The sequence below is a fragment of the Notamacropus eugenii genome, chromosome X (assembly GCF_028372415.1).
Source record: "Notamacropus eugenii isolate mMacEug1 chromosome X, mMacEug1.pri_v2, whole genome shotgun sequence".
NCBI lineage: Eukaryota > Metazoa > Chordata > Mammalia > Diprotodontia > Macropodidae > Notamacropus > Notamacropus eugenii.
The window spans coordinates 19,834,248-19,847,479 of record NC_092879.1 but is presented as its reverse complement, the minus strand read 5'-3'; positions in this window follow the sequence as shown (position 1 = coordinate 19,847,479).

Here is a 13,232-nt window from a genome sequence, read left to right as displayed (position 1 = left end):
ATTTTCCTGATCTTTTAAAAGTTGTCCCAATTCTCTAAACAGAGGACCATGAAGCTCACTAGAACTATGTACGTCCTCCCCTTTTTCTTTAGGTTGGGGGGGAAGTGAAGCCACCGAGCCCACTGCATAGGGAGGAGGGAGTGAGAGGAGCAGATCCTTTCTCCTCTCCCTTCCCTTTTTCCTTCCCCTTTTTCCTTTTTTTGCTGGGCTTCTGGCATCCAAAGTGCAGCATAAGTGCCTTCCTCTGAATTAAAGGGATTTTTAGCATTTACATACAGATTCAACTTTTAGCATAGCCATTCTTCTAAAGACCCATATTTGGGCCATAATATTCCTCCTAAACCTACTTCACTCCAGATAAAACAACAGTATCTTATCATTTTTCTTTTATCTTTTCCCTTATATTTTGGTTACTTCATTCCAATTCTAAAGTCTAATCCCCAAAGGGCTATTTACTGGTATATCAATATCATTCAATTTTTGCTCAGAAGTAATGGGTTTAGACTGCTATTTTCCCATTACAAATTTACGAAGTCCCTCACGAGGACTTCCAGGTTTTTCTTTCTCTGAAGAATAACAACCTTGCCAAATTTGTCCAGGAGAGGTCACCCTAACTCCCAACAGTTCCCGGGTAGCTGTTCTCAGCAGTCCTTGCTTTGAGGTTTTAAGTCCTGTAAATTTAGATGGAAGTTGTCACCGAAACTTCGCAAGTCAGAGACTCAGCAAAGACACCTCCAGACCCCTAAGTGCTTACCTGCACGCTTACAACTTTCAATGGTTGTCCCATCCACCTGCTGGCTAGAGTTTGCTTTCACTTATTCAGAGCTTTTACCTTTTTACCTTTTCTGTTCCTCTGAGTTCCTCTTTTTCTCCGGGATTTTTGCCCCCTCAGGGCAGGAATTCTTCCCACTAAGCTCAGGAACTATCAGAGAAAATTCCCTGACAGGTGCCTACCCCTGATCCAAAAGGGAAGGAGTTGCCACTAGAGGGCATTCCTGGCCAGTGCACCAAACTGTATGGGATAAAATTTTAAATAAATGAAGAGGTTTCTCGATAAGAACAGAAAATGATATATTACAATTCTCGAGAAAGGGTTGTCCCTCCACCAGGACACAGCTGATGGAAGAAGGCCACTTACAAAGGATAAGAACACCATTATATACTCTAATGCTGAGAATCCCACCTCCCCACTATCCCACCTCTCCATTGTCTGGGAGGTGGGCTTACAATCTAAGCATGAAAAACTAGACAAACCCCAGGAAATCTTCACCTATCCCAACACAATTACCTCATTTAATACCTAACTTAACTGCTGAGGTGACTATAGAAAGGAGGGGAGGGGGAGAAGCAAGAAATGGTAGTGTTGATATGGCAACAGTACAACAAACAAAGGGAAGATAGGAGTAACTTCCAAGTTTTGGGTACAGCCCAGACCACTTTCACAAAGAAAGTTGGTAGCTTGTGGGGGAGTGGGGGGCAACTGACCATCCGTAGTCCCTGGATACCTGAAACTTAGGTATCCAGGGAGAGAGACTTTATGGAAAAGAAATTTTATTTAGAAAATTCAATATTCCCCATATTTTTATTATGAAAAGTCTTCACAATCAACCCATCTCACTCATTAGCAAAAGAAATGAACTTTTTAATCTACTTAATACATCCTTGAATGGAATAGACTTAAAAATCACAAACCAATTCATCATTAATTTAACAATGCAATTTCTAGTATCACTATCATAATGCCAAATAACAATGTCTTTCTGCTTGATCTTGATAGGAAGAATATTCTCAGAAGATTCCTTCAGGAAAGATTTTAACTTGAAATCACGTCAAACCTAGATTTATAAACCCTCCTCTTCTTTTTATTCTACTACCTTAAAGAGCTAAAGAGCCCTCTTCCATCCCCCCTCCTCCTCCCAGGCCCAGCAGACCAGCTCTCTCAGTCTCACTTTAAATCATATGCACGGGGGAGGGGGGGGGGGGGGGGGCGGGTAACTTTCCCTTCATCCACGTAGTCTAAGCACATGGACAGAGTTAATACTTCTAAACGAAATCTCTGCAATATTTTACACACTTTAAACATAAAGTAAAAAATTTAGCTTTTAGGTCTCATTAATTTCCATTATTGATAAGATAGAGAATGACCTGCCACTCCCATATCTGAGGAGGAAAGACTTTCCCATATTAAAAAAAAAAAAACTTTTGAATTAGATTAATTAAAGAACCTCCCTGTCCAAACACAAGACAAAGAGTGACTTCCAAGCATAAAACTTGGGGGCTTAATAGCCAATAATAATAATTACAAATCACAACAAACAATTTTTAAGTGCAATAACCTTCCATAACTTTTGTTTATTGGTCTCTTAATCAAATCAAGCATTGGTAACAAAATGTAATTTAAGCATGGATTCTGTATCTGAATCATTCTTATCTAACCCCAAATATTTACTCATGTTCTATTTTAATCTTTCTAAAAACTCAGATGGAGTTTCTCCTTTCTTCTGCACTATCTCAAAAGACTTTTTAATGTTCTAGGGTTTACAGACAGCATTCCTAATGCCAGTTATAATTAACTCTCTCAAGTCCTACATATGAATTCTATGGGCTTCATTATTATGGTCCCACCGGGGGTTCTGAGTAGGGTATTTTTGGTTAGCTGGCACCACCCCGGCCATGAGTGGGTGCCTGCATTCCCATTCTACCATAACAACCCTTCTTATCATGCCCCTTTCTTCTTGAGAGAATAGAATATTTAAGACACTCTAAGTACATATATATATACATGTACATACATACATACATATATATACATATATATGTATATGTATAATACATATTAGATCCCAAGAACTGATCTAATTGCTCTGATAAGCCCTGTGGGTCTGCCATTAGGGTTTTCATTTCTTTCTGCACTAAGCTCAAACCCCCTTCAGCTGACAGGACCTCTCTTAAAGGAAATAACTTTTGAGAAAATAACAAGATCAGAAAATCCTGTATGTCAAAAGTAAGTAATATCATGGGGCTCTTGGTTTCTTTCTTTGCTTTTCCTCTTTTCTGACATCACATTTAATGCTCCTTCTACTTGGGGTCTGCATATTGAACTTGTTTGTCAAATTTGTGTCTCCTAGACTATTCTGTTCACCTGCAGATCATCATGCAACAAGGATATCTGTTCTACACTCTCCTCATCCCCACCCCCACCCCGCCCCTCTAAACAGAGGACCATGTAGCTCACTAGAATGAGCAGTCTAAACCCACTACTTCTGAGCAAAAATTGATTGATACTGATATGCTGGTAAATAGCCCCTTGAGGAATAGACTTAAAAACTGAAATGAATTACCAAAATATAAGGGAAAAGATAAGAGAAAAATAATAAGATATTGTTGTTTTATCTGGGATAGAGCAAATTTAGGAGGAGTAATATGGCCCAAATATGGGTCTTCAGAAGATTGGGTATGCCAAAAATTGAATCTGTATGTAAATGCTAAAAATCCCTTTAATTAAGAGGAAGGCACTTATGCTACCCTTTGGATGCCAGAAGCCCAGCAGATGGTATTAAAAGGGGGAGGAAGAGGAGAAAGAATGCAAGACACATCCTTGGGATCCACTCCTCCCACTCTCTCCTCCCTATGCACCTCAGTTTGTAGTGGGCTTGGTGGCTTCACTTTCCTCCCCTCTGAATCGAAAGAAAAAGGGGAGGAGGACTAGTGAGCTACATGGTCCTCTGTTTAGAGAATTGAGACAACTTTTAAAAGATCAGGAAAATTTATCCTTGAAAATGAAACCAAAAACATCCACTGAGTTATTTCCTTTAAGAGAGGTCCTGTCAGCTGAAGGGGGTTTGAGCTTAGTGCAGCTGAGGCCACAATTTTCAAAGGAATGCAATAGGGAAACTGAGACAAGAGGATCCCATCCTAGGCAGAGGCTAGAATTGTCCTTTCAGCTGTTCCAGAGGAAAATCTCCACCTATAACGATCTCTGAGTAGCTTGTGGCATTTCTCTCAGATGGTGGATTACTATTGATTATTGATGGATTTTTATGATCCATCAGATAACTCAAAATATAGTTCATTAAAGTCCCAAAAGCTTTTACCTAAGATGGCAATTTCCACTAATCAAAAATTTACCAGGACTCACATCTCAAATTTTAAATTAGTCCTGGTGCAAACGCCAATTACTAGAGATTTGCATATATTTTCAAATTCTCACCAAAATAAGTTCCTTCTTTAGGAACTCCATGAATCAAACAAGTTCCTTAGAGCTGCTGAGGCTGTACTTTTTCCTTTCCACACATATGCACACAGTGTACCAGCTTTAAGTTTTAGCATTAAAACTATAACTGGCAAACTTAAAATTTTCACAAGTGAGAACCAAATTGTTCTAGCTGTAAACACAAACAATAAACTTCAAATGACATCAGTTGCATTTCCAGATCATATAAAAATTATAAGGATGGGCTATCTTATCAAGTGCAGACAATGACTGGCTGGTTTCTTCTTCTTGACCCATCCTCCCTCATTCACCCTCTCGACTCAAGGGAAGGGAGTAGGGTAAGAGAGTGACTAGGGTTGAAAGGAGGTGTTTCAAAACTCCTTAATGAGTTTCAAAATTCCTTCATGATCAATGACAAAACCTCAAGAATCTGCTAAGATTCTAACTTTTCACTTTTATGTTCACCTCTTAAAAATTTAGAGTGGGGCATTGAACCTTTCAGCCCAACAAGAGTGCCCTTTCTTAGGATACTTGAAGCATGAACCAATGACTGTTTCTCTGGAAGCATCTATTTAAGGACATGGCAAACCTAGGAGTGAAATTTAGAGAACTTACAATCAGTTTGGATATAATTGCTATCAATATCAAGTAATCAAAACAAATTAGCTTGTAAATGGAATTTAGTAGGCCTTTAGAATCACACAAAGAGATTTTGCAAAGCATTTCTTTGTAAAAAGTATTTCCCTTTCCAAAGCAGCTCACAATTCATCCCGATACTAAAGAGGATAAAGACTAAACTTTCATAGAGTAAATTAGTTGGAAGCCTTAAAGATTGGAATTTATGGAAACCAAGTTGGTGCAAAATATCTTTTAAGTATCACAAATCCCCAAAATGCCATAAGACCAAAACTCTCAATAATCACAAATTCCTAAGTACCAAAAGGTGTTTTACATTGGGGAGGAAGTTCAGTTTTTTTCCCAAGACAAGAACATACCCAATCAAACTGGCCTTATCACTATAAGTGTACCAGGCCTTTAAAATTTTTCTCAGTAGGAACTCTACTACACAGAAGACTACACAGGATTGATTAGATTTTATGACTAGATGCTTCCAAAATTCTGGTAGTTAAGAACTTCATAATATGATAATTATCTAACATCTAATAAGAGAAATTGCTTTTCTAACATAGGTAATGCAAAATTACACAATAAGAAAATACAGAAATATAACCATACCACAAGTATGTATTTAAAACTTGAAACAGAACCAGTTAATTACCAATCAGGTGACCGTAGCTTCAAAGGATTGTCCACAGGAAATATACCCAGGTTGGTATTGATGTGGATAGAAACTTTCTTCAAACACTTTTTCACAGTTATGATTGCTAACTGTATTTCTCTCTGTCCTATTTCACAAAATTATTCTATTCTCTCTCTCCTTTCACCCTGTCTCTCCTCAAAACTATTTTGCTTACTACTCCCTCCCCTAATCCATCCTCCCTTCTTTGAGTGCCCCACCGCCTCTTATCCCCTTCCCCTCCTACTTTCCTGTAGAGCAAGATAGTTTTCTATAACCAATTGAGTTTGTATGTTATTTCCTCTTTGAGCAATTCCAATGAGAGTAAGGTTCAAGTATTCCCTGTCTCTCCACTGTAAAAACTCTTTCTTGCCTCTTTTATGTCAGATAATTTACCCCATTCTACCTCTCCCTTTCCCTTTCTCTCAGTGCATTCCTTTTTCTAACACTTCTATTTTTTAGATATCATCCCATCATACTCAACTCACACCTCTGCACCCCCCCTCTAAATATATGTATGTATGTATGTATGTATGTATGTATGTATGTATGTATGTATATACACTCCGTCTAACTGCCCTAATAATGAGAAAGTTATAAGTTATAAGTATCATCTTCCTATGTAGGAATATAAACAGTTTAACATTAAGTTCCTTATGATTTCCCTTTCCTGTTTATCTTTTTATGCTTCTCTTGAATCTTGTATTTGGAAGTAAAACTTTCTATTCAGCTCTGGTCTTTTCATGAGGAAAGTTTGAAAGTTCCCTACTTCATTGAATGTACAGTTTTTCCCTGGAGGATTATATTTAATTTTGCTGAGTAGGTGATTTTTGGTTATTATCCTAACTCTTTTGCCCTCTGGAATATCATATTGCAACCCCTACTATCATTTGATGTACAAACTGCTAACTCTTGTGTTATCATGACTGTGACTCCACAATATTTGAACTGTTTCTTTCTGGCTGCCTGCAATATTTTCTCCTTGACTTGGGGGCTGTGGAATTTGGCTATAATATTCCTGGGAATTTTCATTTTGTGATCTCTTTCAGGAGATAATCAGTGGATTCCTTCCATTTCTATTTTGCCCTCTGGTTCTAGAATATTAAGGCAGTTTTTCCTTGATAATTTCTTGAAAGATCATCATCTTTTAGGCTCTTTTTTTGATCATGCTGTTCAGGAAGTCCAATAGTTTTTAAATGATCTCTCCTGGATCTATTTTGTAGGTCACTTGTTTTTCTAATGAGATAGTTTGCTTTGGCTTCTATTTCTTCATTCTTTTGTTTCTGTTTTATTATTTCTTGATGTCTCATAGACTCATTAGCTTCCACTTGGTCAGTTCTAATTTTTAAGGAATTATTTTCTTCAGTGAGGTTTAGTACCTCCTTTTGTATTTGGCTAACTCTACCTTTTAAGGAGTATTTTCTTCAGTGAATTTTTGTGCCTCTTACTATTTGGCCTAGTCTGCTTCTTTAAGATGTTATTTTCTTCACTACTTTTTTGTGCCTCCTTTCCCAAGCTGTTGACTTGTTTTTCTTGATTTTCTTTGCACCACTCTCATTTCTCTTCCCAATTTTTTCTCTATCTCTCTTGATTGATTTTAAAAATCCTTTTTTTAGCTTTTCCGTGGTTTGAGACCAATTCATATTTGTTTTGTGGCTAAGGACATAGGAATTTTGACTTTGCTATATTCTTCTGGGTGTGTTTTGATCTTATCATCATAATAATTTTCTCTAGTTGGAACTTTTTCTGTTATTTGCTCATTTTTCCAGCCTCTTGACTTTTGACTCTTTGCTAAAGAGGGTCTCTGCTTCCAGGGTGTGCACTGTCCCAAGCTTCAGGGGTTTTGTACAACTATTTTTCAGAGATATTTCTAGGGACTTGTAGTTTTCAGTGCTTCCAAAGTGGTATGATCAAGGGAGAGGTGTGTTTGCCACTCTCCTGGCTTGTACTCTGATCTGTGAGCTACCACAAGTTCTCTTTTCTGCCCTGGAACCATGAGGAGGGTTCCTGCTCCACTGTGGCCACAAGCTCTGTTGTGTTAGTGTTCCTCCTTGCCCTGGGACTGCCACTCAGGACTGATACCCCCAGATCTGAGTATGGGCAGAGCAACAGAGGTCTGTCCCCAGTGCCAGCAAAGAGATCCCTGTAATCTCCTTCTGACCAGATGTTTAACCCCATTACCATCTGTGGACTGAGAATTCTGGAATAAGCAGGTGCTGCTGCTGATTCAGTCACCCCCAAAGCCTGCTCCTGGTTTGCTGGAACCTGGTCTGCACTGGTGTGGCCTGCATTGGATTGTACTCCTCTCTCACTTCAGGTCAAGACCTTTTCTATCAACCTTCTAAGTTTTCTTGAGCTATAAAATTGTTTCATCTGAGCCTTTTATGAGTTCTACTTCCCCAGGATTTGTTTTAGGGAATTTTTTTAAAGATCTTTGGAGGTGTTTTGGGGAGAACTCCGGCAAGTCCCTGCCTATTCTCTGCCATCTTGGCTCCACCCATAGCCAGGACATTTTTGAAGACTATCTCCACAAATAACACCCTCAGATTACAAATTGGTCAATAAAGAATAATTTAACTTCTCCAGTCAAAAAAGGTACTTTACCCAAGAAGGAGAAGTAAAATCCAGATACTGCTATTGAAACCTCAAGCTAAGAGGTAGTGGGAAGATTTCACATTCAATGTCTTTGTGTATGTGTCAGTGTGTGTACGTGTATCTCACAGATTTTCCTTCATTATAAGAATTTTATATATTTACATACATATACATTTACAGAGAGAGAGGAGAGAGAGGAGAGATAGAATAAGTAAAAATAATGTTCTAAAGGAAACTCCTTTGAGGGGAAGCTCCTTGAAACATAGGATAATGGAGAACTCCCAACTGAGGCAGGAGTACCAAAAAGAAACACTGAAGTTTTGTAGGATCTGGTTGAAAACAGAGAAAAATTTAGCTGATGAATTAGAAAAATAAAGATAGCAAAAAACCAATATGCTTTGATCTGCATTTAGTTTCCATCAGTTCTTTTCTTGGAGATGCATAGCATAGGTCTTTCAGGATTGTATTGGATTTTTCTATTGCTGAGAATAGCTAAATCATTCACAACTGATTGCTGTACAGTATTGCTCTTACTGTTCACACCCTTCTGATTCTGCTTACTTCACTTTGCATCAGTTCATCTAAGTCTTTCCAGGTTTTTCTAAAAGCATCAGTCTCATCATTTCATACAGCAAAATAGAATTCTATTACAATCATACACTGCATCGTTCAGCCATTCCCCAACTGATGGACACTTTCAATTTCCAATTCTTTGCCACCACAGAAAGAGCTGTTATAAATCGTTTTGTACATGTAGGTCCTTTTCTTTTCTTTTTTTATCTCTTTGGAATACAGACCTAGTAGTGGTATTGCTCGGTCAAAAGATATGTACCTTTTTATAGCCCTTTAGGCATGGTTTCAGATAGTTCTCCCATAGGTTTGGATTAGTTCACAATTCTATGAAAAGTTCACTCAATTGTCTCAATTTTTCCATATCCCTTCTAACATTGATCATTTTACTTTTCTGTCACATTAGCCAAAATTATAGGTGTGAGGTGGTACCTCAGGGTTGTTTTATGTGCATTTCTTTAGTTAGCAATAATTTAGAGCATTTTTTCATATAACTAGAGATAACTTTGATTTCTTCATCTAAAAACTGCCTGCTAAAAATTGTACATTAATCAACTGGGAAATGGCTTATTTTATTATTAATTTGACTCAGCTTCTTCTATATTTGAGAGATAAGGTCTTTATTGGAGAAATTTGATGTAAAAAGCTTTGATAAGTTTTCTGCTTTGCTTCTAATCTTGGTAGCATTGGTTTGGTTTGTGCCAAAACTTTTTAATTTAATGGAATCAAATCATCCATTTTACCGTCCCCTAATGCTTTCTATCTCTTATTTGATAATAAATTCTTCTCTCATCTATAGGTCTGAGAGGTAAACTATTCCATGCTCCCCTAAATTGCTTATGATATCACCCTTTATGTCTAAATGCCCTAATACATGGCCACTTTTTTATAGGTGCTATTTATTGCCGAGAGAAGAGGTATATTCCTTTCTATTCCCATTCAGTTTTCTCCAGAGATTTATCATATTTAACTTTCCTAAAACCCTATTCATCTTATTTACTTCTTTCTTGTTTAGTTTTTTGTTAGATTTAGCTAGTTCTGAGATGGGAAAGAAAGTGGAGGGTGAGTCCTGGTATTTTTGGTTAACTGACTGAAAAATAATAATAAATAGAATATATAGGTATGAATTGAGAATGTGAAATTTTAGATTTTGTTGTTGTTATTGTTTTTGCTTCTGAGTTTGTGTGTGTGTATCTGTGTGTGTCTATCTGTCTATCTGTGTTCCCCTTGAGTAATAAAGTGTCCAAAGATGTCCTTATCCTCCTCCGAAGGAGACTTCTGTGTGCCAAATATTATAGCTATATGATCCTGAAACCTGCAGATATTTGTTAGGAAGGTTAAAATATCTGCAATTCTACTCAGATGTTCATTTTAAACAAAACTTGAGAACTTTCAGCACTATTAAGAGACACCTCGGAATAGCAATTGCCTTCTGTATCACAGGATAAAGAACAGAGAAATTTTCTTTCTCTTTCTCCCCCTCCCTCCCTTTCTGACTGCATGCATCAGGTAGACAGTAGAGAGGCAGAAGAGGAAAAACTCGGTGAAACAAAGATTATTTGGGATATGGTTGATGGAAGTGTCAGGTCAGAATATGCAAGAAGTAAGAGAGATGTAATAATTTCTTAAGCTTTATGTGTTTACGTGTGATAGAAAACATGGCCCCTCTGGAGATACATAGAAAGGCAGACAAGAAGTAACATTTTGTATGAGTATATTTGTGTTTTCCCATGTCTGTGTTCATGTATCTCTCTGAATCTGTAATTGTGCTCAAGGAGCTTAGAAGGAAAAACTCTGCCAGCAAACCTATCTCTGTATCTTTTCAGCTATGCCCCCAACCCCTTCTGCCAATGGTTGGTTTATTATTTTACAGCTAGAGAAGTGATTTCACTGATTTAAGAGACAGGTTTGTGGGCAGTGTCATTGAAAGTTTCAAGGCTTGCACTTTGGAATAGGACTGGCATTTAATCCTTTCCTGGCTTATGAAAAAGAAAAAAAGTTTTGTGTATACCAGGAAACAACCAAAAGGTTGTTGAGTCTGACTAAAATATCTAGTTCAATTTTTAGGGAATCATACAAGCTAAAGTTAAGTTCTAATCAATTTAAAAGTCAGTTTTTATATTGATTTGTTACCTTGAATTTGGAAATGTTGCTATATGAGATTCCTATTCAGGTAGGAATATAACAGATTATGTGTTTGAATCTTAAAAATTGTCTTGCTTCTTACCCATACAAGAGGAGCATTTTTAAGAAAGCAACTTGAAAATGCTTCGTGTTACTTTTGTGAATTATATACCAGAACCTAATTGTTACTGGCATAGACCAACCTGTAAGTTTCTATAATTGTTAAGAACATTTTAATTTGTGCCTCCATCTTTTAAGTAATACCTGAATTATGACAAATCAAGAGAAGGAATTAAGACAAGGTAAATTAATGAAAAAAGTCACTAGAGCTAAATTATATAGCTTGGAAAGTAAGACGTTAATGAGTCATCGGGTTTGTTTAACAACAATAATATTATAAAAGGAAATATTCAGTGGAGTGAATATAGTCTAGAATAGGGCTGAAAAGTAGGGTCTAAATAAAAAGTTATGTAGACTGTAATTGGTTTAGAAGATTTGGAAAGAGAAATCTTCTAGGAGGGAAAATATGGAAGGTAGATATGAAGGTTTGGGGACACATCCTTTCCCTGAAGAGTTGCTCTGGGTGCCCTTTTGCCTGTGTCAGAAGGTTTAAGCAAGTTGACAAGGTTTGAATATGTTGACAGAAAAGGGCTGAAAAAGTTTTGGCTTTAAGTAGGAAGGTTGTATGAACCTTCATTTGTTTGTCTTATTGGGAACTATTGTAATAAAAGTTGCTGTTTGATTGGGAAGTATATACAGAAACAGTTATAGAGGGCCAACAGTAAATTGATAAGCAGTGTCTTCTTTCTGAGATTGTATAACCCAGATCTGGATTAAATTAAAATGTACTCTTAAATGAGATAATTGGGTGGGTTAAAACCTAATATTAGATTGCCACTTTTAGAATCCTTGGCACTGGATTGGCTGGGAATAGTGCATTTCATAATATGAAATGCTTGAAATAGATAGCCCTTGTGAAAATATAATATTACATAATTAAAATTAAGAATTGAGATTCATTACCATTTGGAAAATAAATCTAAGTGTAATTGAATTTATTCTGGTCTTACTTTAAGTGAAATGTATCTCTCATAACATGATGTTTATGAAGCATCAGAATGTATTATGCCATTTGACATTAAGATAAATTGAGAAAAAGGAATAGATCTGAAATTTTGTTAACTTGGGTGACCTTTGGCAAGTTACCTCACATCTATTTTCCTCAGTTTACTAATCTGTAAGGGGATAATGATAGCAACCACCTCCCAGGGTTGTTGTGAGGACCACATGATTGTAAAGCTCTTACCACAATGGCTGGAATAGGACAAGCACTATATAAATGTTAACTGAGGTTATTATTTCTTTAATTAGATGTAATTGTATCATACATGATGAAGTTATACATATTTCAGATGTGATCAGTGTACAATGCCAACAGTGACAAAATTATTTTCTGTGTAAGGTAATTTGAAAATGCATTCAACTGAATCGAAGTCACCTGATTGTTGATGGGTTTGTTTCAAGTCTTAAATACATACTATTGTTTATGGCATTATGTTTCCAAATTTTCTTACATTATGAAATTGGTAACATATCAATTATGTTGTTAGAAGAACAACTTTTCCTAACTTGGATGTTATTAGAGTGTGAACTGAACAACTAAAAGAAGGCTGAAAATATTGTTTGAAGACTGTTATGTTATTTTATCAGCCCTGCTAACCCTGTTTTATGATGCTTTATAACTGCAATTTAGAAAACTGGAAATTTCCATCTTTCCCTTTAGTTAAGAGAAAATTATCACTAAAAGTATTTGGTTATCACATCTGAAAGCTGTAAGATTGTTAACTAAGTTATTTGGGATTATTGTCACAATGTTAAAACCCATTAAGTATTTACACAGGAATTTTAAAAGAAAAAATTGGTAATTGATTACTGGTGTGAGAAATGGTACAAAGCAAAAACCTTGTAGACTTCCTTTATTTTGTAAACTTGCCAGGTTGCTGAAAACCATCTGTGTGGGTAAGGTCATTGGCCCTGGGAAAAGAGCTTTGTTATGGGTTATGGAGTTCCTAAACAATAAAATTGGTTTACTAAGAATTTACACTAAGAATGATTGATTCTTACACCAGGACAAGTCTAATCTCAAGGAGAAGAAAAGAAAAACAAGTGACAAATGTTAACTGAAATTTCTTATGTATATGTGAGTCCTGGCTATCTTTTATTGCTTATTGTAACTCTATAAGAGCAAAAATAACTATATCTAGCCCTAAGCTGTGCTTAATGAGACTTGCCATCTGAGGTAAAAAGCTCTTGGAACTATAACTAATACTGTTTGGAGCTGTGAATTCAGTTATATTGGCTGATGGATCCTTAAGTCAGTAATCAAAGCAACCATTCTAAAGAAATGCCACAAGCTACTCAGAGGGAATGAGA